Consider the following 23,794-nt stretch of genomic DNA (forward strand, 5'->3'; position numbering starts at 1 on the left):
TGTCTTTTGAACGGAATCCATTCCTTTCTTCCTTTCATGGAGTTCACTAATTTTCTGTTTTAGTAGGATGAATTATTGTGTAGTCCTGCTGCACAGCTGCCATCCCGGGACTTCTTTTTCATTTCACTCTTGGATCGTTTCCACTATTTCTTGTGTTCTCACATCTATTTTATTGGTTTTCGTTCTTGTTCGCTAGTGTCTGAACACGTCTTTATACTGCCTTCTCACTTGATTGATCATTTGGATATAAAAATCTAGGTCAGAATTATTTCACTCTGGAAATTTTTGAGACAGTCTCTGTCTTCTACCACTGAGAGTTTCAGATTTTGGTCTGATTCTTTTTTTTTTTTTGAGGAAGATTAGCCCTGAGCTAACTGCTGCCAATCCCCCTCTTTTTGCTGAAGAAGACTGGCCCTGAGCTAACATCCATGCCCATCTTCCTCTACTTTATATGTGGGACACCTACCACAGTGTGACGTGCCAAGTGATGCCATGTCTGCACCCAGGATCTGAACTGGTGAACCCCGGGCCACCAAAGCAGAACATGTGAACCCAACTGCTGTGCCACCAGCCCGGCCCCTTTAGTCCAATTCTTAACTCTTGTTTTTTCCTCAGATCATCTTGGTGGTTATGAAATTTCACATGATTTGTCTAGATTTTTTTTTTCATGAAACAGAAGGTAGGTCACTTCCTCTCATTCATTTCTCACCTGTCTCCTTGTCTTATTTTGTACCTGTACCTTTTTACTGGTCTTACTTCTTTTATTCTGGGTGATTTTAACATCAACAATGTGGATGGTTCATCCACTACCCTTGATAATACCTCTGACAGATGCTGCACCTGTTAGTCATTCCTCTTTCCTTGCTAAGAGAAGCCCAGGTCTGCTCAGGTATTCAGTGCTCATCTGCTTCCTCAACTCCTCCCCAGCCCAAAGAGGCAATTTGTGCATGTTGCTCAGCCTAAATTCAATTGTGTTAGTTCTGTTCTCCTGGCCAGTGATTGTTTTTTGGCATGGTGACACGTCAGAGAAAGTCTCCTGGGAGTCTGGCTTCCTTCACTTTATGAAGACACACTCCTTCTTCTGGATGTGGTCAAGTAAGGGCATGACACTTAGAGCTGTTGCAGCCATCTCGGGTCATTGAGAAGAAACTGAGATGATGAATGACCTTCAACTCAAAATTGTCTGAAATTGAATTCCTAACCTCAAGTCCTCCCTTCCCCAAATTTTTCACTCCATCTTTCCAGTTGCTTAGGCCAAAAGTCTTGCCATTATCCCTAACTTTATTCTTTCCCTCATAGCCTATATTCTATTTGTTAGAAGACCCTGTAAGCTCCCTCTTTAAATTATGCTTACAGGGGCCGGCCCCATAGCCGAGTGGTTAAGTGCGCGCGCTCCACTTTGGCGGCCCAGGGTTTTACTGGTTTGGATTCTGGGTGCGGACATGGCATCGCTCATCAAGCCACACTGAGGTGGCATCCCACATGCCACAACTGGAAGGACCCACAACTAAAAATACACAACTATGTACCAGGGGGGCTTTGGGGAAAAAAAGGAAAAATAAAATCTTAAAAAAAAAATTATATTTACAATCTCACTACTTTTTCCTGTTTATACCACTACCATCCTGGTCCAAGCCACTAGCATTTCTTGCTGGGTTACTGCAATAGAGCAGTGCCTTTCCAGGGAATTTACGTAGGGCTCCAGTAGACAGACCGGTGGATCACCAATAGGCCACTTTTGACGTCAGATTCACTTAGGAGGATATGGGACAGGAAACACAGCTTACCCGCAGGGAGGCATCAGATGTTCTCTTTCTTTGGGGTCCTCGTGGCAGTCCACAAAGAGAACAGCCAGAATTGTTCTCTATGACTCTCCTCTCCTTCCAGATGAAGCTTGGCTGTTAGTAATGAGGCTTACATGAGTGAGTATGTAATTAACCTGGCTTAGGAACCCCATGTTCCACAAAAGCCATTATCTTGTATAACAACGCATGAGCATAGTTTCCAGGATCCCTACAAGGTGCGTGCCCAATTACAAGAGTCACCACACTAAGAGAAGCACAAACTTGTGGCCACTCACCAGGTGTTTAAAGTTCCTCTCAGTTCCAAGCAATTTACCAATAGGTCATTTTTACCGTAAGCAGTGTTGCCTAGTAACACAGCTGACATTCTGCCTGTATGGTTTCCAGGGGAACAGAGCTAGAAAGTTAACTGAATCCAAGAGCAGTTTCTTATGCTGGAAGACAAGGGTTTTGCTAACACTTCAGTCACAAATAGCCTCCTCCTGAGAGGTCCCCTGCTTCTGTGCTTCCCCCCTACAGTCTGTTCTTTATACAGTAGCCAGACAATCCTTTCAAATGTACCATGCTCATGTTACTCTTTCTGCAAACCCTCTAGTGGCTCCCCAGCTCATTTAGAGCACTGTTGTCTACAGGCCCCACCTGAGTTGGCCCCTAGCTACCTCTCTGATCCTTTTTTCCTAGTACTCTTTCTCTCGTTCATCTGCTCTAATCGCCCTGGATCTTGCTCTAAGGTGCCAGGCATGTTCCTGCCTTAGGGTGTTTGTGTTGGCTCTTCCCCATGGCTGGAACACTCCTACTCCTGGTGTCTACTTGGCTGACTCTCTTTCTTTCTTCCAGCTTTTGTCTCATTGATTTTTCTCTATTAATTTCATGTTTTCACTTTTATTGATTTCTGTTTGATTTTTCTTTTCTTTCTTTCCTTTCTTTTGAGGAAGATTAGCCCTGAGCTAACATCTACCACCAAGCCTCCTCTTTTTGCTGAGGAAGATGGGCCCTGAGCTAACATCCGTGCCATCTTCCTCTACTTTATATGTGGGATGCGTGCCACAGCATGGCTTGACAAGTGGTGTGGAGGTTCGCTCCCAGGATCTGAACCAGCGAACCCTGGGCCGCCGAAGCGGAATGTGGGAAGTTAACCACTGCACCACTGGGCTGGCCCCCTGTTTAATTTATATTATTTCTTTTCCTTATTTTGCATTTAATTTGCTCTTTTTTTTTTTTTATTTTCCTAAAGTGGAAACTTAGATTGATTTTTAGATCTTCTTTTCTAATATATGCATTCAGTGCTATAAATTTCTCTCTAGGCATTGCTTTTGCTGCATCCCACACATTTTGATAAGTGGTATTTTCATTTAGTCAAAATATTTTTAAATTTCTCTTGATTTTTTTTTTCTTTGACCCATGTGTTATTTAGAAATGTATTGTTTAATCTTCATATATTTTCGGATTTTCCAGTTGTCTCCCTGTCATTGATTTCTAGTTTAAGTCCATTGTCATCTGAGGAGACACTGTATGATTTCTATTCAATTTGTTAAGGTGTATTTTATGTCCCAGAATGTGGTCTGTCTTAGTGAATCTTTTGGGGTGAGCTTGAAAAGAATGTGTATTCTGCTGTTGTTTAAAGATTGGCACCTGAGCCAACATCTGTTGCCAATCTTTTTTTATTTTTAAATTCTTCTCCCCAAAGCCCCCCAGTACATAGTTATATATTCTAGTTGTGAGTGCCTCTGGTTGTGGCATGTGGGATGCTGCCTCAGCGTGGCCTGATGAGTGATGCCATGTATGTGCCCAGGATCCGAACCAGTGAAACCCTGGGCTGCCTAAGTGGAGTGCGCGAACTTAACCACTCGGCCACGGGGCTGGCACTCTGCTGTTGTTGAATGAAATAGTCTATTGATGTCAGTTATATCAAGTTGATTGATGGTGTTGTTGAGCTCAGCTAAGTCCTTATTGATTTTCTGCCTGCTATATCTGTCCGTTTCTGACAGAAGGGTGTTGAAGTTTCCCACTATAACAGTGGATTCATCTATTTCTCCTTACAGTTCTGTCAGTTTTTGCCTCACGTATTTTGATGCTCTCTTGTTAGGCATATACACGTTGAGGACTCTTGTTGTCTGCCTTGGAGAACTGACTCTTTTACCATTATGTATGATTCTCTTTATCCTTGATAACTTTCCCTGCTTTTAAGTCTGCTCTGTATGGGATTAATAACTACTGTATCTTTCTTTTGGTTAGTGTTAGCATAGTGGATCTTTCTCCATCCATTTACTTTTAATCTATGTGTGTCTTTATATATAAAGTGGGTTTCTTAGGTAATGTAGTTGGGTCTTGTTTTTTTATCCATTGTGACAATCTTTGTCTTTTAATTGGTTCATTTAGACCATTGATGTTCAAAGTGATTATTGATATAGTTGAATTAATATCTGTCATTGTTTTCTATTTGTTGCCCTTGTTCTTTGTTCCTTTTTTCCCCTTCCAATCTTTTTCTGCCTTTTATGACTTTAATTTGACTATTTTATGTAATTCTGTTTTCTTTCCTTTCTTAGCATATCAATTATACTTCAGAATTCTGGGTGGTTTTTCTTTTCCCCCTCAACATTTTAAATATTTCACTCTACTCTGTTCTTCCTTGGATGGTTTCTGAGGAGAAGTTGGATGTAATTCTTGTCTTTGTTCTTCTATAGATAGGGTGTATTGTGTCATGTGTATGTGTGTTTGTGTGTGTGTCCCAGCTTCTTTCAGGATTTTTTTTTTTTTAAGATTTTATTTTTCCTTTTTCTCCCTAAAGGCCCCCAGTACATAGTTGTATAGTTTTAGTTGTGGGTCCTTCTGGTTGTGGCATGTGGGACGCCACCTCAGCATGGCTTGATGAGCAGTGCCATGTCCACGCCCAGGATCTGAATTGGCGAAACCCTGGGCCGCCAAAGTGGAGCATGCGAAGTTAACCACTCTGCCAGGGGGCTGGCCCCTTTTCTTTATCTTTGATTTTAAATATGATATGCCTGGGTGTGGGGTTTTTTTTTTTGGTATTTATCCTGCTTGGTGTTTTCTCAGCTTCCTGGATCTGTGGTTTTGGTATTTGATATTAATTTGGGGAAAATTCTCAGTCATTTTTGTTTCAATCATTTCTTTTGTTCCTTTCTCTTTTTCTTCTCCTTCTGGTATTCCCATTATCTATGTTACATCTTTTATAGTTGTCTCACAGTTCTTGGCTATTGTTCTGTTTTTTTTCTGGTGAGGAAGATTTGCCCTGACCTAACATGCATTGCCAGTCTTCCTCTTTTTTTGCTTGAGGAAGATTAGCCCTGAGCTAACATCTGTGCCAGTCTTCCTCCACCTTGTATATGGGACACCTCCACAGCATGGCAGACGAGTGGAGCAGGTGCACGCCTGGATCCAAACCTGTGAACCCAGGCTGCCGAAGTGGAGCATGTGAACTTTAACCACTCAGCCGTGGGGCTGGGCCCTGTTTTGTTTTTTCCCCTGGTCTTTTTTCTCTTTGCTTTTCAGTTTTTTGTTCTTCTTTTTTTTTCAGATTTCTATTGAGATATCCTCAAGCTCAGAGATTCCTTCCTTAGCCATGGCCAGTCTACTAATAAGCCCATCACAGGCATTCTTCATTTCCGTTACAGTATTCTTGATCACTAGTGTTTCTTTCTTTTTTTTTTTTTTCTTTGAGGAAGATTAAGCTTAAGCTAACATCTGTTGCCAATCTTCCCCTTTTTGCTTGAGGAATGTTGTCTCTGAGGTAACATCTGTTCCAATATTCCTTTCTTTTATGTGGGATTCCACCACAGTGGGCTTGACAAGTGGTGCTAGGTCCATGCCTGGGATCCGAACCTGCGAACCCAGGACCGCCAAAGTGGAGCATGCGAACTTAACCACTATGCCACTGGTCCTGCCCCTACTCGTGTTTCTTTTTGATTCTTTTGTAGAATTTCCATCTCTCTGCTTGCATTTCCCATCTTTTCTTGCATGCTTTCTGCTTTATCCTTTAGAGCCCTTAACATATTAATCACAGTTGTTTTGAATTTCCAGTCTGATAATTCCAACATCCTGCCATATCTGAGGTTGGTTCTGATGCTTGCTGTGTCTCTTCAAACTGTGCTTTTGTCTTTTAATATGCCTTGTAATTTTTCTTGGTAGTTGGACATGATGTACCAAGTAAAAGGGACTGCTTTAAATAGGGCTTCAGTAATGTGGTGGTGAGATGTTGGGGCAGAGGAGGCAGTCTGTAGTCCTATGGTTGGATCACAGTAGTTTAGTCAGCCTGTGCCTCTGGACTGTGAACTTCTCAAGTACTAATCAGTTTTTTCCCCACTGTAGGTGGGAAAGGATGGTTAGGGGGCCTGGAGTTTTGTATTTCTCTCCCCTTGGTAAGTTAGACTCTGGTTAAATCGTTTCTCCTGAGGGCAGGCTTTAAGAACAGAATGCTTTGGAGTATTTCGAAATGGTTCCTTTCCCCCTCCACCTGCCAGAAGCACAAGGGGATTTTTCTCTGATATTTGCTATGAGAACCAGGTCAAGCTCTTGGAGATAAACCTCACAAAAGTGTGGGGTCCCCCCATAACTGGGTCCCCCTGGAGTCTTTGACTCTCAGAAATGTCCACTCTGAGCCTATAACAGTTTGTCAACTAGAGTTCAGATTTTCTCACCCTGGCACTGGTTCCCACGGAAGTTTCTGCTCATGGGTTTCTGTTCCCATAATTTGTGATTCTCTGTATTTGCCTATCTGTCTCTCCACTTTTGGGAGTAGCAGTTTGCCCCATGACCTCACTTCCCTTATGGATCTACGAAGACTTGTTGCTTTTCAGTTTGTTCATCTTTTTTACTTTCTGTTAAGACAGAGTGGTGACTTCTTTTTTTTTTTTTTTTTAAAGATTGGCACCTGAGCTCACAACTGTTGCCAATCTTTTTTTTTTTTTTCTGCTTTTTCTCCCCAAATACCCCCAGCATATAGTTGCGTATTTTAGTTGTGGGTCCTTCTAGTTGTGGCATGTGGGACGCTGCCTCAGCATGGCCTGATGAGTGGTGCCATGTCTGCACTCAGGATCCGAACCGGGAAAACCCTGGGCCACCAAAGCAGAGTGTGCGAACTTAACCACTTGGTCACGGGGCCAGCCCCAGAGTGGTGACTTCTAACCATCTTTCCTGCAGGACTGGAAACTGGAAGTCTTTCCTTCTCACTTTTTCTCTTGCCATACAGTTTCCTTTCCTGGAGACAACCAGTATTATGAGTTTCTTTTGCATCCTTCCAAAGAGAGCGTACTATTCTTAAATTTTTTTTTTTTTTTGAGGAAGATTAGCCCTGAGCTAACTACTGCCAATCCTCCTCTTTTTGCTGAGGGAGCCTGGCCCTTTGCTAACATCCGTGCCCATCTTCCTCTATTTTATACGTGGGACGCCTACCATAGCATGGCTTTTGCCAGGCAGTGCCATGTCCGCACCTGGGATCCGAACCGGCGAACCCCAGGCCGCCAAGAAGCGGAACATGTGAACTTAGCTGCTGTGTCACCAGACCGGCCTCTTAAAATTTTTTTAAGTGAGATGAAATTATTGATTTTTGAGGGCACATTCCATTAAAGTCCTCTATTTCTACAGTTATAATCCATTTCTCATTATGATGTCCTATTAGCGTTTCCCTGTCCATCTCTGAAACTCCTTCTCCCTTGTCCAATTTTCTGGATTTGCTGAATTTTAGTTAATTTTATTGGAATTGTTAAATACAAATCAAATTAGGTTAGATTATGCTGCAATGAAAACACTCCTCAAATTATCAGTACTTAAAACGTAAAAATTTATTGCTCACTCATGTCAACTCCATGCCTTTTGTGTAAGTTGTCTTCTCTACAGGTTTGGCATTGCACTTCCGTATCAACACCTGCCTCCATGAGACAGTGGAGGAGAGGTACAGAGCTGAGTACTGACAATTAAATGCTTCCATTGGAAATTTATATATCAATTCTACTCACATTTCATTGGCCAACACAAGTCACAAGACCATGCTTAACTTCAAGAAGGAGAAGGAAAGTGTAGTTCACCATTATGCCCAAGAGAGTGGTACTGGATCATGTTGTTAATATCTCTATATCTTTATTTATTTATTTATTTTTGACTAGTTGATTTGTTTTTTGAGAGAAAGAGTTCCTAAAGTGTCTCACCCTGATTATAGACATGCCTTTGGTAAGCCTCCATTCTCCCCCAAAGAGTGAATATCTTAGAAAAGCAAATGGTTTCGCCTTTCTCATCTGTGTTTAGAATTTTACCAAGGTAAATATCCTTGGAATTCAGAACTTTAATGAGATCTCAGAATTTGATCTGTCCTATATCTGTCGTCTCCTCTTAAGAATAGTGATTTTTTCATATACACATTATTCTGTGTATATTGTGTATATGAAAATGTTTATTATGTATATGTATATGTGTATATGTAAATATATATTGTATGTATGTGTATATTGTGTATTATTGATGAATAGTACATGCTCTGTCACAGCCTGGCATGAGGTTTTCTTCTCTCTTCCTCTTCTCTGAAAGGCTAGTCAGAGTCTGAAGACTGCAGTTAGTGTTTAGCCCAGTGAATGTGATGGAGGGAGGGGTTGAGCATGGACCACTTTCTTCTAGGGTCACCTAAGTGGAGTGGGCTGGCAAGCAGGTTCTCGGAACACAGCAGATAATGGCTGAGAGTGGGCAGGTTGCCACTTGTTTCCCATTATTCTTACCTTAAAAAATCTTGGTGGAAGCTCAAAATTTGAGGTGTATGGTGATACTCCTTTCTAATTTCTACTGTTGCTTGAGTTTTCCCTTTTATATTGATTGAGTCGTCTCGGGGGAACAGGGAGCTAATCGAATATGTATTTTTAGGTTATCGTGTGAGTATTGCTTCTCCTTAAGCTTGTTTGAATAGAGGTTGATTCAGGTATTTAACAGGAAGAAAGGAAATAGTTTAAAACCTGCTATTTTCTGGAAACTTTAGGTTATATCTCGAAATGAATATAAAGTAGCCTCCGTGAACAGATTGGATTTATGTGCTGAAGACCAGAAGTTCACCTCTCTTCCTCTGTTATTCTGTACTACTCTGATCTCCTCTAAAGGTTGTAAAATGGAAATTTATGTATTTGTTAATATTCCTTTTGTTGAATAAAATGAAAGTCTATAAATTGATTTTTTTTTTTTTTAGTGCATATCAGGTACTATCATTGGCGTCGTTTATGTAGTCAACAAATATTTCTTGTGCACCTGTGAGCCAGGAGGTGGTGCTGGGGACCATAAAGGTAAACAAGACAGTCTCTGCCCTCCTGGGAGCTTGCTTTTTAGTCACATAGGCAAACATTAAGCAAATGTTGAATGCTAAACTCTGTGATGAAAAAGTAAGTTTGGCTAGAGAATGATGGGTGTGGACTTTTTCAGATAGGGTGTGGGGAAGGGCTCTTTGTGGAGGGTAGCATCTGCAGCCATCTGAATGAAGGGAGGGAGCAAATCATACTCAAGGGAGAGAACTTTCCAGGCAGAGGGATTAGGAAATACATAGGCCCCATGTGGGAATAAGCTTCTTGAGCTTGAGAAATTGCAAGAAAGCTGGCATGGCTAGAATAGAGGAAAAAAAACTTAGAGGGTGGATATTTTTCTGCGTTTGGTGGGAAACTACTGGAGGATTTTTGAGCATGAGTGGAATGAATAAATTTGTCTTCTACACAGATCACTCTGGTTACTATGTGGAGAATTAGGGAATGAGTAGATGCAGGAGTAGCAGTATTTTGAAAATAGGGTTTACAGAAGCTGTTGATGGATTAGATGGGAGGGTGTGAGGTAAAGAAGGGAATAAAAATGACTGCCAGATTATTGGACTAAGTGACTAGAAGAATGACGGCATTCTTTACTGAGGTGCAGCGTTGGGCATAGGCAAAGATGTAGGGGGATGTATTAAGAGTCGTGGTTGAGATCCTACTAGATGTACAGTCAGATAGTTGAATTTACAAGGTTAGTGCTCTGGAGAGAAAGGTCTGGGTTAGAGATGCTGTCTATATGCTGGCAAATCCCAAATTTGAATTTGAGGCTTCTCGATGGGATAAGGTCGTGTAGAGGTAAATGTCAGTGGAGAAGAGGGCCAGGGACTGACCCTGGGCAGAGACAGAGCAGCTCATGAGGAAAAGAAAGAAAACCAGGAGAGTGTGGCATTTTGCAATCCAGATGAAGATGGTGTTTCAAAAAGTAGGGAGAGAAATGCTCCTGTTGAGTCAGCTAAGATGCGGACTGAGTATTGACCTTTGGATTTCGTGAGGTGTGGAGGTCATTAGAGACAGGCAGTCCTGTGGAGTGGTGGAGGTGGCAAGCCTTGGAGTGAATAGGAGAATGGGATGAAGAAGGGAAGCTAGTGAAATACCAAATAGAGGCAACTGTGGAGGACTTTTCTTATAAAGGGGAGCGGAGAAATGGTGCCGTCACTGACAGGGGTTTTGTGGTCAAAGAGGGCCCTCTCCTTTTGTTTTCTTTATGGTGGGCGATCATTATAGTATGTTTGGATACTGATGGGCGTGATCCTTTAGGAATAGAGAGAAAAGATGTGAGATTTTTGTCTCCTTGAAACTGATATTCTCAGTTTTAAAAAGTAGTTTGGAGATGGTTGGTGTTGGGTTGGAAGTTTTCTCTACCCCACCCTCTTCAGAGAGCCTTTGTAATTTTATTTTTCTCCTTTTGGCTTGCTTAGTCTTATTGTGTATCTTGATAGATTTTTATCTTTCACATTTCTGGTAAATGGTGATTATTAGGAAGTGGAACCAATTGTGTATAAAAAAATGTAAAAGACATTTAATGGGGAATGTGTTTCCCAAGGCCCATTGTTTACCACAAAAAGGAAACCACTGACTTCTTGTTACATCAGTGAAGATATAATTATTTTGTGAACACAGTACTCCTTTTGTGAGTAACATTTTTCATACTGTGATCAAAAGAAATTATTTATGAAAACAGTAAGTTAATGCGAAATGTAGACTTTGTTACAAGTGGGGATTTATTTAGTGAGAGCCCTTAAAAAAATCTGATTTCTTGGGGCTGGCCCCATGACTGAGTGATTAAAGTTCTGTGTACTCTCCTTCAGCTGCCTAGGTTCACAGGTTCGGATCCTGGGTATGGACCTACTCCACTCAACAGCCATGCTGTGGAGGCATCCCATATATGAAATAGAGGAAGAGTGGCACAGATACTAGCTCAGGGCAAATCTTCCTCACCAAAAAAAAAATATATATATATGTGTATATATATATATATATGATTTCTCTCCCTAACCTTTTAAAGTCTTTTAATTGTGGAGATATTTGCCATAATTTAAATTATGAAAAAATATAGGTTAAGCAGGTTAGAAGCTAGGTATTTAGTTATTTTGTAATGTCTTAAAAAGTTTTAACTAATTTTAAGGGAGAAAATGTCACAATACAGGATGGTGTGAATATTTACATTCATTCTGAAGCAGAAGAAGGAAATCCATATTACTGTAAATGTAGCTAATATTATAGTGAGAATATATTTAAAGTGTAAGTGGACTATATACCACAACTTAGTATCTCCCTTCCCACTGTAAATCCATGATTAGTAGAAAACTCCTCAGGTGAAGTTTGATTAAAAACAACAAAATCTGTAGACAATGAGGGTGTTATAGTAAATTTAGACTCACCGGAGACCAGTCTTCCTGAACCCTTGGACTTCTCGGTTGGAATTTTATCCTCTACCTTTGTCCTCCAATACCTCCCACTTCCCATCTCTGCTTAAAAAAAAGAAGAAAAAAAAATCTCTGAATATATCTTTGGTAGTTAATAGAGTCTCCAAATTTCCGAGTATCTAACAAATGTATCTATGGACTGAAATCTTAGAAAAGCTAGGGATTCTAAGATATTTAGATTCAAGGCTATGTTGTATCATAGATAGAACTTTGTTGTATAAATGTGACCATTCCACTACTGTAGAGATTCTCAACCTTTTTTTTGATCTACATATAATTTGCACATAAGGAAATAAATGGATATATGTCAGATAGTGGTAATTTCTATGCAAACAAGATGAAAATAGGCTCGTGACATGAGAAGCCTGCTTGATACTGAGTGGCTCTGAACCTCCTTTTTATCATTTACCAGTTGGGAGTAGTAAAAACCTACCTCCTTCAAATTGGGTGGCCTTAAGTGTGTGAAATGCACCTAGCAGAATACCTGGCATCATACCGGATTATCAAGTCTATTATTCTCCTTTTCCCTTTTTTTTTTGTAATTGAGCCATCCAAATCTGTGGAGTAGTGCCATATGATATAGAGTATATTTAAACCAGGAGTTTGAACTAGAGTATTTTTAGCCCATGTCCTTTATGTGGTTTTGAAGTTCTTGTTGAAAAATTGAATAACATGAATGAACCTTGAGGACATCATGCTTTTAGTGAAGTAAGCCAGTCACAAAAGGACAAATACTGTATGATTCCACTTAGATGAGTATCTAGAGCAGTCAAACTCATAGAAACAGAAAGTAGACTGCTTGTGGCCAGGGGATGGGGGAAGGCGAGTGGGAGGTTGTTGTTAATGAGTACAGAGTTTCAGTTTTGCACGATGGAAAGAGTTCTGGAGATGGATGGTGGTGATGGTTGCAAGATAGTGTGAATGTACTTAATGCCACTGAGCTGTACACTTAAAAATGGTACGTTATCTGTATTTTACCACAATTTTTAAAAGAAGTGAATGATAGAACTAACCTATTTTTGTAAAGCTTGCCTTCCCTCTCCTCGTTTGGTAGATGTTAGTGAATCAAGCTGTTCTTGGTTAAATCATGAAATAGTAGGTTGCTGTTCTTGCATCACGAATCTGTGTGAGAGTGCCATAAAGTGAAAACTTTATCAGAAATTTTCATCATCTTAATTTCCAGAGATTTCAAGCCTTAAACTGTTGCTTTTAGAGCAAAGAGTACAGTGTGGCCGGAAAAGACTTTTTTTGGTTTTGTATGTCAATTTAGAAAATATTTTATTGAGTGCTCATTGTGTTGCATGAGCAACAGTAACATTTGCTGAGTGATATCTGCTGGCTATTGTTCTAAGATTATACTTGATAATACTTCTAATACTTGCAACACTTTATAATCCTTGTAAAATGACCCTTGAAGGTGTTACAGTTGAGAAACTCCAGTCTCTGAGTTGGTAAGTGATTTTCTACTTTGAAAATGATTATAGGGTTTCAGTGCGTAGAAATGAAGGGAGGACATTCTAGGTGGAAGAAAGATCTATGTGTAGGAATGAATGGGATGTGTTTCACAGAGCCTGACTGTGGTCTGGAGAACATTAGGGAGATGGGCTAGCAGTTTATTTTCTCCTCTTAGGACCTTGACTCTCAGGCTATTGAATTTCTGGACTTTGTAGGCAGTGGGAGTACCACTGAATTACCAAGCCGGGCTAGCAGTTTATTTTCTCCTCTTAGGACCTTGACTCTCAGGCTATTGAATTTCTGGACTTTGTAGGCAGTGGGAGTACCACTGAATTACCAAGCCAGCAGTTTTGTGATGAGTGTTGTGCGTTAGGAAGGTGCATTTGGCAGCAATATCTGAGGTGCATCGGAGTAGTGAGAGAGGAGAAGTTAGGGACAAGTTAGAATGACCACTTGGAATTCTTTCGAAGTCATTAGGAAGACTATTTTAGTGTTCCAGTGGTTGGGATCAGAGTCCAAATGACTGGCAATGGAGGGTAAGTTGGTGGGTGAGAAAAGTAGAGGCCCAAATGTGTGGTAATAGGAAGTAAAAAAAGGAGTCTGTGGAGCATGAGTGTAAGATTTTGTGGGGGGGGGGGGGGTGCTTAATGGTCATCTGAATACATGGGTCAGGTGTAGGTTTAGCTTTGATCAGGAGGATTTGGAGAGCCTAAGAGCACAGGAAAAGGGACTTTAGCAGCTTGAATTGAATTTGAAGAGTTTACATTAGGCATCCTCTTTCACTTTAAGAAACAAAGTATCTGTAGAGAAGACAGAACCTAGTGGGCCTGGACCTTGAAGGGTGGAGAAATTTCAACCTCTGTAAGAGGGAACTCGCTAGAGTCCACTGTCACTCTTTAGAGCATGAGCTAGAATCACAATGGTGTTCTTTTGTTAGTCTTTTACACAAATAACTTATGTAGAGTAGAATCTCTCTCTTACACAATAGTGGTTGTATAACCAACCGGTGGTTGGGTTGGTTAAACAGAAAATTTGTTTAAAATGAGGAATCATAAGAAAGATACATACTTTAAATATTTTATAATTGTTAACTATATAAATGATTGTACTTCATCCATCTTGATGTATAGCTGAGGCCTTCTATTGAGGACATTTTTAAAGTGACTTGCCTTTTTCAAATTGTACAGCTTGATTTTCAGAGACAAAGCATGTTCTTTTTGTGCTCATATTTTTTATGTAATATTTTACTAAATTACATAATTATAGTAAATACAACTGGCATAAACAGATTTTGGAACAAATATAATTTGCTCTTGGTAGGCATGCAACTCAGTTGTTGGGAGAAAAATGAGATGGTGTACCAGAGAGGCCTCCCCACTCCCTGAAAAAGAAACTGAAGCTGGGAAGTTGTGGCTTGTCCATGGTCTTAGGATTGGCAAGCGTCTGGTTTTATCTTTGAATCCAATGCTTTTCCCATTATATAGTGTTGCAAGGTGATAAGGACTAATAAGTGAAATATTAGTTAGCGGTAAAGAAGTTACAGACTATAGGGTTTTTTTTAGTATAGCAGCTTTGCTGAGATATAATTCATATACCATGCAAATCACCAGATTAAAATGTACAATTCAGGGTTTTTGTATGTTCACAGAATTGTGTAACCATTATCACAACTGATTTTAAAACGTTTTCATCATTGCCAAAAGAAAACCTGTATCCGTTAGCAGACACTCCCTATCTTCTCCCTCCTGGCCCTAGGCAACCACTAATCTATTTTATCTCTATTTGTCTATTTTAGACATTTCATATAAATGGAATCATGTAATAGGTGGCCTTTTGTGACTGCTTTCCTTCATTTAGCATAATGTTTTTAAGATTCATCTATGTTGTAATATGTATCAGTACTTCATTCCTTTTTAAGGCAGAACAATATTCTGTTGGGTGAATATACTACTTTGATTTATCCATTCATCAGTTGATGACATTTGTGTCATTTCTGCCTTTTGGCTATTACAAATAACGCTACTACGAATATTTGCATATGTATTTTTCATGGATGCATTTTTTTGTTTCTCTTGGTGTGTCCCTGGGAGTAGAATGTCTGAGTCATGTTTAACTTTTGAGGAACTGCTAGACTATTTTCCGACATGCCTGTACCATTTTATATTCTCACCAGCAGTGTGTGAGTGTTCCAACTGTACATTTGCCAATACTTATCTTTTTGGTTATAGCCATCCTAGTAGGTATATATATGTTTTTAAAGTGATTTTATTTTTCTGACTATAACAGTAATAAATGCTCTTTGGAGATATTTTGGAAAATATAGAAAAGAATAAAAGAATAAAAATCACTTATTTTAAATCACTATTTAGAAATAATATTTAGTGTTTTTTCCTCCACATTTTAATGTAATTTAAAAAGTATGGCCAAAATTATATGTGATTGAGTCTTGCCTTTTTTAACATTGTTTCCTCATGTTATTTTTGGAAATCACATTTTAGTTTTATCCTATCAGAGAATGTCTCTTCTGTTCTTCTTGCTTTTGTGTTCTTTTATTTATTTAATTTTAAATTTCTTTAATTTTTTTTTACAATTATTTCAGAGGAACCCAGGGACAGAGTGGGGATAAATATTTGTGGTTAATCCACCACGTTTAACTGGAAATGACTTCTCGGTTAACTGCAGCATAGTATTCCATCTGCTGAGTACATCATAGTTTAGTTAATTTTGGACATTTAGATTTCTTACAATTTTTCATTATAAATAATGTACAAAACATTTGTATATAAAGTTATGTCTGCATTTTGAGTTCTCAGAAGTGTAGTTGCTGAGTCAGTAGCTATGAACATTTTAAAGATTTTTGTTATGTATTCACAAATTGCTTTCCAGAATGGTTGACAAATTTATATTTTCTCTAGAAATGTATATTTATGCGTTTCTTACTGTACCTTCACTAGCAATGAGTAAATGGATAACAGTTCACTTTTAAGATCATCAGAGCAGGGATTTTTCAGTTTTGTTCACAGATGCATGTAGTGCTGGTGCATAGCAGGCACTCAGTATATATTGAATTGCTACCAGTAGCAAAGAGAAGGGTTTTTCTGAAGGATAAGAAAATAACTTATCATTTGATTTTTCAGGAAAGTAATGTGTTATACTGATCACATAACAGCTCAAATTTTTATGAATAAGGGATGAAAGAGTAAGAATCAAGTATTTAGGGGACTTGTTTTAAATTTAATTTTGTTTGAACATTTACGTGTTTTAGAAGTCAAAATGACAGACGGAGAAGTCTTAGCGCCTATCCCTGTTTCCTTACTGTCCTTTATAGGTAACCATTTTAACCAATTTCTTATGTATCTATACAGTGCATTTTTTTAACAAATAAGGATAGATATTCTTACTTCCCTCCCCCCTTCCCTTTTTTAAACACAGAATATAGCATACTGTGTATATAAATTCTGTATCTTGCTTGTTTAATATATTCTGACCTTTTTTTTTTTGCCTCCCGATGTGGCTTGGGCTTTCTCACAGCATGGTGGCTGAGTTCTTTTTCTGGCCTTTTCATAGAAGCACAGAGGGTGCTTCCTTATTCATTTTTACAGCTGCATGGTGTTCCTTCTTACGGATGTCTCATAGGTATTTTTATTTGTCCTCGGGTTATTTTCAGTGTTTCACTTTTATAAATAATCCCATAATAATCATACTGTACACTTTATTTTGTGAGTATGGAATTATATCTGTAGGAGAATGTCCCAGAAGAAGGATTGTTGGGTCAAAGGATAGATACATTCCTAATTTTGTAGGTATTGGCACTGCCACCAGCGACAGAGAGTTCACTTCTTTCTTGGGGTACCTTTGAAAGAGAGGTAGTTCTAGGGTCATTACCCCAAGTCCCATAATGTTTATGTCCTCAAATACTGTGCAAGCACTCTTATGATGATGGCCCTTCTGTCATCAAAAAACAGGTAATTATTTTCAGACGGTGAAGAAATTTATAATATACCTGAGAAAGATGTTATGGGTGGCGAAAAAGTATTTAAATTAGGACCTTTAAAAGAGTTATTCTCATTTTCTTGTTTTCTCTCTCCAGATAGCTTCTTTTCCTGTTAAAAAATTGCTGAGATTTTTTGATAAGTAAGTTCTTGGCCAGATTCTTCCTTATAAAAACTAATCAATAATGATACATGATATATGAAAACTGCTAAATTTTGGGTTTAAACATGGCTATTACTATTAACCAACCATATTTCTTTCTTTCCTCTCTCTTTTTGTCTTCCAGCCTTTGACATTCCATATTCTGCTTTGTACATGGTGAATGCCTACTGCTGTGCACCAGTGTGCCCACTTGTGTGCCTATAAAGTACAAGCTCCCGATTGAAAAAGCTTCTAGATGGATCCTTTCCAAATTTGGTGTCTTTTCTACAAACTCTGTGCCTCAACAACCGTTTCTAAGTGGTAAGAATATGTACCTTTTTTTTTAAGAATAATAGAAATTTGTAACACAATTTTTGTTTAGATTGCCTTCCCCTTTTTTGTGTCTTCTTCTCTTTTTACATATGAGTGATATCTGCACTTTTTTTTTTGGTTAATATTTTAAAAATCTCTTCTAAAAATAGCAGTAACATCAGGTTTGTGGAAGCTTCAAAATGTTCTTTCCATATTATATTCTGGGTGGAGTATAATATGTAATATTTATAGAGAATAAATATAGAAATGTATAAACATCTTTATGTGTGTGTACTTTGTGTACTCTATAATCCGCTATTGTAAGGCTGAGGTAGTTTATCCTGTTTTTTCCTGTCTATTTAGGTATTTGGAGTCCCCTGGGTCCAGAACATCTTCTTACTTCATAGCAATTGTAAATTATGTATGCATTTATGGAAATGATGAGAGAAGTGTATAATGCCAGCTCTTCTTTTTATAGCATGGCACTATGTGTGCCTTTTCATGTTCTAACATTTTTTGGAAGCATAGGTGCTAGTTAGCCAACACATTTTCTGAACATCTCTGAGATTTACTCAGAACATATTTTGGGGAGGGGACCGAGGGAGACAGAAGAGTAAAATTGAGCGGAACAAGTTGCTGCTATAGGAGACCTTTAAAATAAAATTACTGAAGTAGGCTCATTTTGAGTGCCAGTCAACAAATATTTACCAAATGCTTGCTATTTATGAGTGAAAATATATAATGACATTTAGCATTGAAAAGAAGTGAGTCACGAGATGGAAACCAAGGTGTTAGATGAGAGTGCGAGGCAGGGAGGTTGGGGGAAGAATGGGGTACACTTTAACTTGAGTTCTGTTCATTAACTGCGTAATGTTCTTGGGTGCAAGTTAATTAGCCTTGGTGCACCTTGGTTTTCTCTATGAAATGAGTGAATTAAACTAAATGATTTATAAGGTTTTTTTGGTGCTTTCATACACCCAGCACTTTATGATTGTAATGAACAAATTGATTTTTGTTTTTTTGAGGATACCTTTTCTTCCCTAATCTATCCGATAGAGATATTTTTAGACTATTTTCTTTGAGTTATGGGGTTAGAATAACGTCCTCACTATTAGAACATTTTTCAATTAATTGTTTTCTTTTGAAGTTGATGTCTTTTATTCTTTTCTCTCTACATTTTTATCCTCTGTTGACCTCTAGAATTTTTCTTCATTTGATTCACATGTTCCCCTTCTGTCTCTTATATTAGTGGCTCTCATCATGCTTCCTTGACCTGACTGACATCCATCATTTTCACCTTAGTCATTTTCCAGGGTTACTAAATTGTAAACTAGTGGTTCCAATCCTGGGACCCTTTTAAAAAATACGGATATCTTCTGAAATGATCCTGGGACAGAGGTGTGATTCTTGGCAGGTAGCCGGAAGCAGTTAGTAAACCAGCATTAGTTTAGCAGGACTGGAGCCCCAAACTTCTGTGCACTTTTCGTACCCCATCACTTCTCATCATCACCTGGAACACTTCCACTTCTGAGGTCTTGAAAAGTTCCCTCTCATGATCATAACCCTCTATCATGTCACGCTTTCTGAGTCTGTTCTTTGTCTTTGTTATGACTTGTACTTTCTTGGCATTTCCATGCTTTTCTAATCAAGTTAGCTATTTCCTAGCCTCATTGGCGTTTTGCTCACCCAAGCCCCATGATCATACTTGCAGCAGCATCTTACGTTCTCTTGCCCTTTTCCTCCTGAGGAATCTGTTTTACCAAATCCCGTACCTAAGTTAATTTGCCATATATAGTCTTTTTTCCTAGTTCTCGCTGCTCGATGCAGTTGGAAAAGGTCACTTAACTAAGTTTGGAATCTATTCAGCAGTCATTTGCTTGGTCTCTAAACTGGTTCTTTTCAAACTTGGCTTTTTACCCTTCCGTAGAAGACCCTACCCTTGTCACTGTCATGTTGCTTCTTTGGGGTTATCTAGCATACTTCTTGACCTGTTCTTCTTCATACTCCAGATTTTTTCTTGTGTCTGAAGAAGAAATGTTTTGCCTAATTTTAAGGTTTTACTTATGAAAAATTTAAAACATATGTAAAAGTAAACAGATTATTATAATCCCCTTGTAGTCATCACTCAGGTTCAGTAATTATCAAATCATGGCCAAATTATTTATTTCCTGCTGACTTCCCTCCCACTCTTGTATTATTTTAAAGGAAATCCTAGACATCGTATAATTTATTTGTATTTCACTACGTATCCTTAAAGTATAAGACTTTCTTTTTAAAAAATATAACCACAAAACCATTATCCCCCTTAAAAACACAGCAACAAGGAGCCGGCCCCATGGTGTAGTGGTTAAGTTTGGCATGCTCTGCTTTGGTGGCCCAGGTTCGTGCGTTCAGATCCCAGGCGTGGGATCCTACACCACCTGTCAGCCATGCTGTGGCAGCAACCCACATAGAAAGTGGAGGAAGATTGGCATAGATATTATCTCAGAGCTAGTCTTCCTCAAGCAAAAAAAGAGGAAGATTGGCAACAGATGTTAGCTCAGGGCTAATATTCCTCGGCAAAAAACCAAAACAAATCGAACAACAAAATCAGCAAGACTTCCAATGTAATCAAATATCCAGTCAGTGTTAATTTTAATTCTTTCATACATTTTAAAAACAATTGACCTGATTGGGTCACCTGCCTCCCATTGCAATTGGTTGATTTTTCTCTTAAGGTTGTGTGGTGTCTCATCCCTGTCCCAATGCCTCCCTCCACATCTTTGTCTTTGAAATTTATTTGTTGAACAAATCGGGCCTTTGTCCTGTTGATGTGGATGTTCCTGAGTACATTCCTGTGAAGCGATTAAACGTCATACTCATCTGTCCTTTTTATCTCCTATTAATTGGCGTTTGGATTTAGAGACTTGCTCAGATTCAGGTTTGATTTCTTTTGGAAAGTGTCTGTCTTTTGGCAGGTGTCTGTCTGGTGCAGACAGTGTCTCTCTTTTCCTGCTAATTTGTTGCCATTTGTGCTCAATGCTTTAGATCGGGTTGGCAATGATTTTCTGTAAGGGGGCAGACAGCGTATGTTTCAGGGTCCATGGGCCATTTTGTCTCCTCTGCTGCAACTACTAAACTGATGTTGTAATGAGAAAGCAGCCATAGGCAAAATGTAAATGCATGGACATGACTGTATTCCAATAAAACTTTATTTACAGAAACAGATGATAGAGGGGCTGGCCCAGTGGCGCAGTGGTTAAGTTTGCACGTTCCGATTTGGTGGCCTGTGGTTTGCCGGTTCACATCCCAGGTGCAGACATGGCACTGCTTGTCAAGAGGAAGATGGGCACAGATGTTAGCTCAGGGCCAGTTTTCCTCAGCAAAAATAGGGGGATTGGCAGCAGATGTTAGCTCAGGGCTAATCTTCCTCAAAAAAAAAATTTAAAAAATAAAGATTAAAAAAAGTAGATGATAGACTCTGCTTTAGGTCTGTTAATCGTTAGAGGTTGGAGAATAGTGATAGTTAATACTATAACTTTACTGTTCATTTATTAGTTAGAATATTCTGTAAAGAGAAACTGTTCCTTATGTACTGTTTGTTACTTAGTAGTAAGGTTTGTATAGGAAAGGTGGGATAAAAGCTTGATAGTTTCCCTTGGCTTACTAATTTTAAAATAGCGAGTTGGTTGTATTAGGCTTCTCCCCTTCTCTCCTGGATTCATTATGGACTCTTAAATTTAAACATATTGGGTGTTTTTAAAAAATTGATTGTACTTATTATCCTTACTGATGCTTAAATTAATCGTTGGCCAGTGCGAACCTTTTAAAGTTGCTTACTGAGTTATTTTGACATGTCTCTAGTAGTTTTTGATAGCTTCTTGATTATCTGGTATGACAGGCAGTTCCAGGCTCATCATGTACGTTGCCTCCCCACACCTGGTATTAGCAAGTTCTCCAGGGAGCCCCAATTCCTTACTGGGGAATGGAACTTCAAGGCTACAATCCGAGCTCTAGGGCTTCTCGTTGATAATGGACTTATCATGTTTCTAGGTCTTTTTAGTCCTCAGAACTAGGAAAAAAAAATTTTTTTTTCTACTTTTTCTTCCCAAAGCCCCACAGTACATAGTTGCATATTTTATTTGTGGGTCCTTCCAGTTGTGCTCTGTGGGACGCTGACTCAGCATGGCCTGATGAGCAGTGCCACGTCTGCACCCAGGATCTGAACCAGTGAAACCCTGGGCCACTGAAGTAGAGTGCACGAACTTGACCAGTCGGCCTCAGGGCTGGCCCCAGAAAAAATATTTTTAAAGATAGGCTACCTCATGAGTTCATACTAATACTTCTAGTTCAGTTTCAGCACCACCAGATTTTTACTTAATCTTTTTTATTTTGCATCTGTATCTTTTTCTCAGCTGAGAATCCTGGTTCTCAGTGACACTAGAAATAATACAATTAAAACATTACATAATTACTCATTTATAGCACCCCATTATACACATAGCAATTTCAGAATAGCAATACCAACATTAAAGTTTTGTCTCTTTCTGCCTTCTTTTGCTCAATATTATGTCTGAGATTTATCCATGTTGTTTTATGAAACAGTGGAGTTTTTTTGCTTGCTGCGTAGTATTGCATTGTGTGAAATACAATAATTTATTTATCCATTCTCCAGTTGATGGATATTTGAGTTGTTTCTAGTTTGGGACTTTTATGAATAAAGTTGCTATGAACACTCTTGTATATGTCTTTTGTTGGACATTGTGCTGGGTTCTTTTTGGACATATACCCAGCAATGGAATCTGCACTTCTGTTTTGGACTTAGGGCACATCCCCCTAGGAATGTTTAGTTAAACACTGTGTGTGTTAGTTATCTATTGATGTGTAACAAATCACCCCAAAACTTAGTGGCTTAATACAGCAAACATTATTATCTCGCAGTTGCTATGGGTCAGTTTCTGTGGGGTGCATCTTAACTCCAGCTCAGGATTGGTCATAAGGCTGCAATCTAGGTGTCAGCTGGTGCCATATTCGTCCCAAGGCTCAGTTAAAGGGGGCACAAAGGAGCCTTCTGGAGTGCTTTCAAGCAGATTCCTGTGATTCTTGACAGGTCCTAGGTCCTTTCTGGCTGTTGGCCAGAGACCACTTCCTTGGGCCTCTCCACAGGGCAGCTAACAACATGGCAGCTGGTTGTTGGCTTGGAGCAAGGGAGAAAGGGTATCCAAGATGGAAGCCATGGCCTTTTTGTAACCTGTTCTTAGAGTGACAACCCATCATATATGCTGCATTCTTTTTTGTTTAATTATTGTGGTAAAATATACATAACAAAATTTACCACTTTGACCATTTTTAGGTATATAGATGATTGGCATTAAGTAAATTCACATTGTTGTGCGATCATCACCACCATCAATCTCCAGAACTTTTTCCATCTTTCTATACTGAAACACTATACCCATTAAACAACAACTCCCCATTCTCCTCTTCCCCCAGCACTTGGCATCCACCATTCTACTTTCTGTCTCTGAGTTTGACCACTCTACACACTTCCTAAGTGGAGTCATAGAGTATTTGGCCGTTTGTGACTGGCTGATTTCACTCAGCAGAATGTCTTTAAGATTCATCCAAGTTATAGCGTGCATCAGAATTTCATTCCTTTTTAAGGCTGAATGATATTCCACTGCGCGTATCTACCACATTTTGTTTATCCATTCATCCATCGATGGACGTTTGTTTTCTCCTTTTGGCCGTTGTGAATAACTCTGCTGTAAACCTTGATGTTCTGCCGCATTCTATTCTTAGAAGCAAGTCTCTAAATTGAGTCCATGATGAAGAGGAAATAATTACATAAGGGTGTGAATACCAGGAGGTGGGGATCGTTGGGCCCTCACAGAGGCCACCTACCATGCCACACTGTTTAAGTCAGTCTTAATTTTTCTCTGTATAGTTATGCTACCAACTGGATATACGTTTAAGTTCATTTATTTTATTTTTGATATTTAATAACTGTTGTAGAATGTAATTTTGTTTTATAATCATGTATAATAGTTTCATGGTTCCAAAGTCAAATCACAAAACAAAGTTTATTTAAAGGACTCTAGCTTCTATCTGTTTTCTCTATCCTTTACTCTTCTTCCCCTGCTAAGGGGAATAACAATTTGTGAAAAACTTCAGTTTATTCTTATCTATTTTTTTAATATAAGGCTATATATTCTTATCCCTCTGTTCTTAAGTAAATGGTAGAGTACTATATACTTTGCTTTTTTTCACTTAATATATCCTGGAGATCACTTCTTAGTAGTATATTATTCATTCATTTTTATAGCTACATAATATTCCATTGAATGAATGTACCATAGTTTATTTAAACAGTTCCCAGTTGATGGACCTTTGGATT

The 23,794-nt window shown here is 38.9% G+C and overlaps 1 protein-coding gene across 1 annotated transcript in view; it reads left to right on the plus strand.

Annotated features, from left to right (window-relative positions):
• The window catches only part of LOC124232912 (protein furry homolog-like), a 243,199-nt gene that overhangs the window by 16,734 nt on the left and 202,671 nt on the right, over window positions 1-23,794 (plus strand). Inside the window, exon 2 of the mRNA XM_046649823.1 lies at window positions 17,252-17,427. The gene's annotated coding sequence lies outside the window, so the exon portion shown is untranslated. The remainder of the gene's footprint in view (window positions 1-17,251; window positions 17,428-23,794) is intronic.

The sequence above is a fragment of the Equus quagga genome, unplaced genomic scaffold, assembly GCF_021613505.1.
Source record: "Equus quagga isolate Etosha38 unplaced genomic scaffold, UCLA_HA_Equagga_1.0 146_RagTag, whole genome shotgun sequence".
NCBI classification, from domain to species: Eukaryota; Metazoa; Chordata; class Mammalia; order Perissodactyla; family Equidae; genus Equus; species Equus quagga.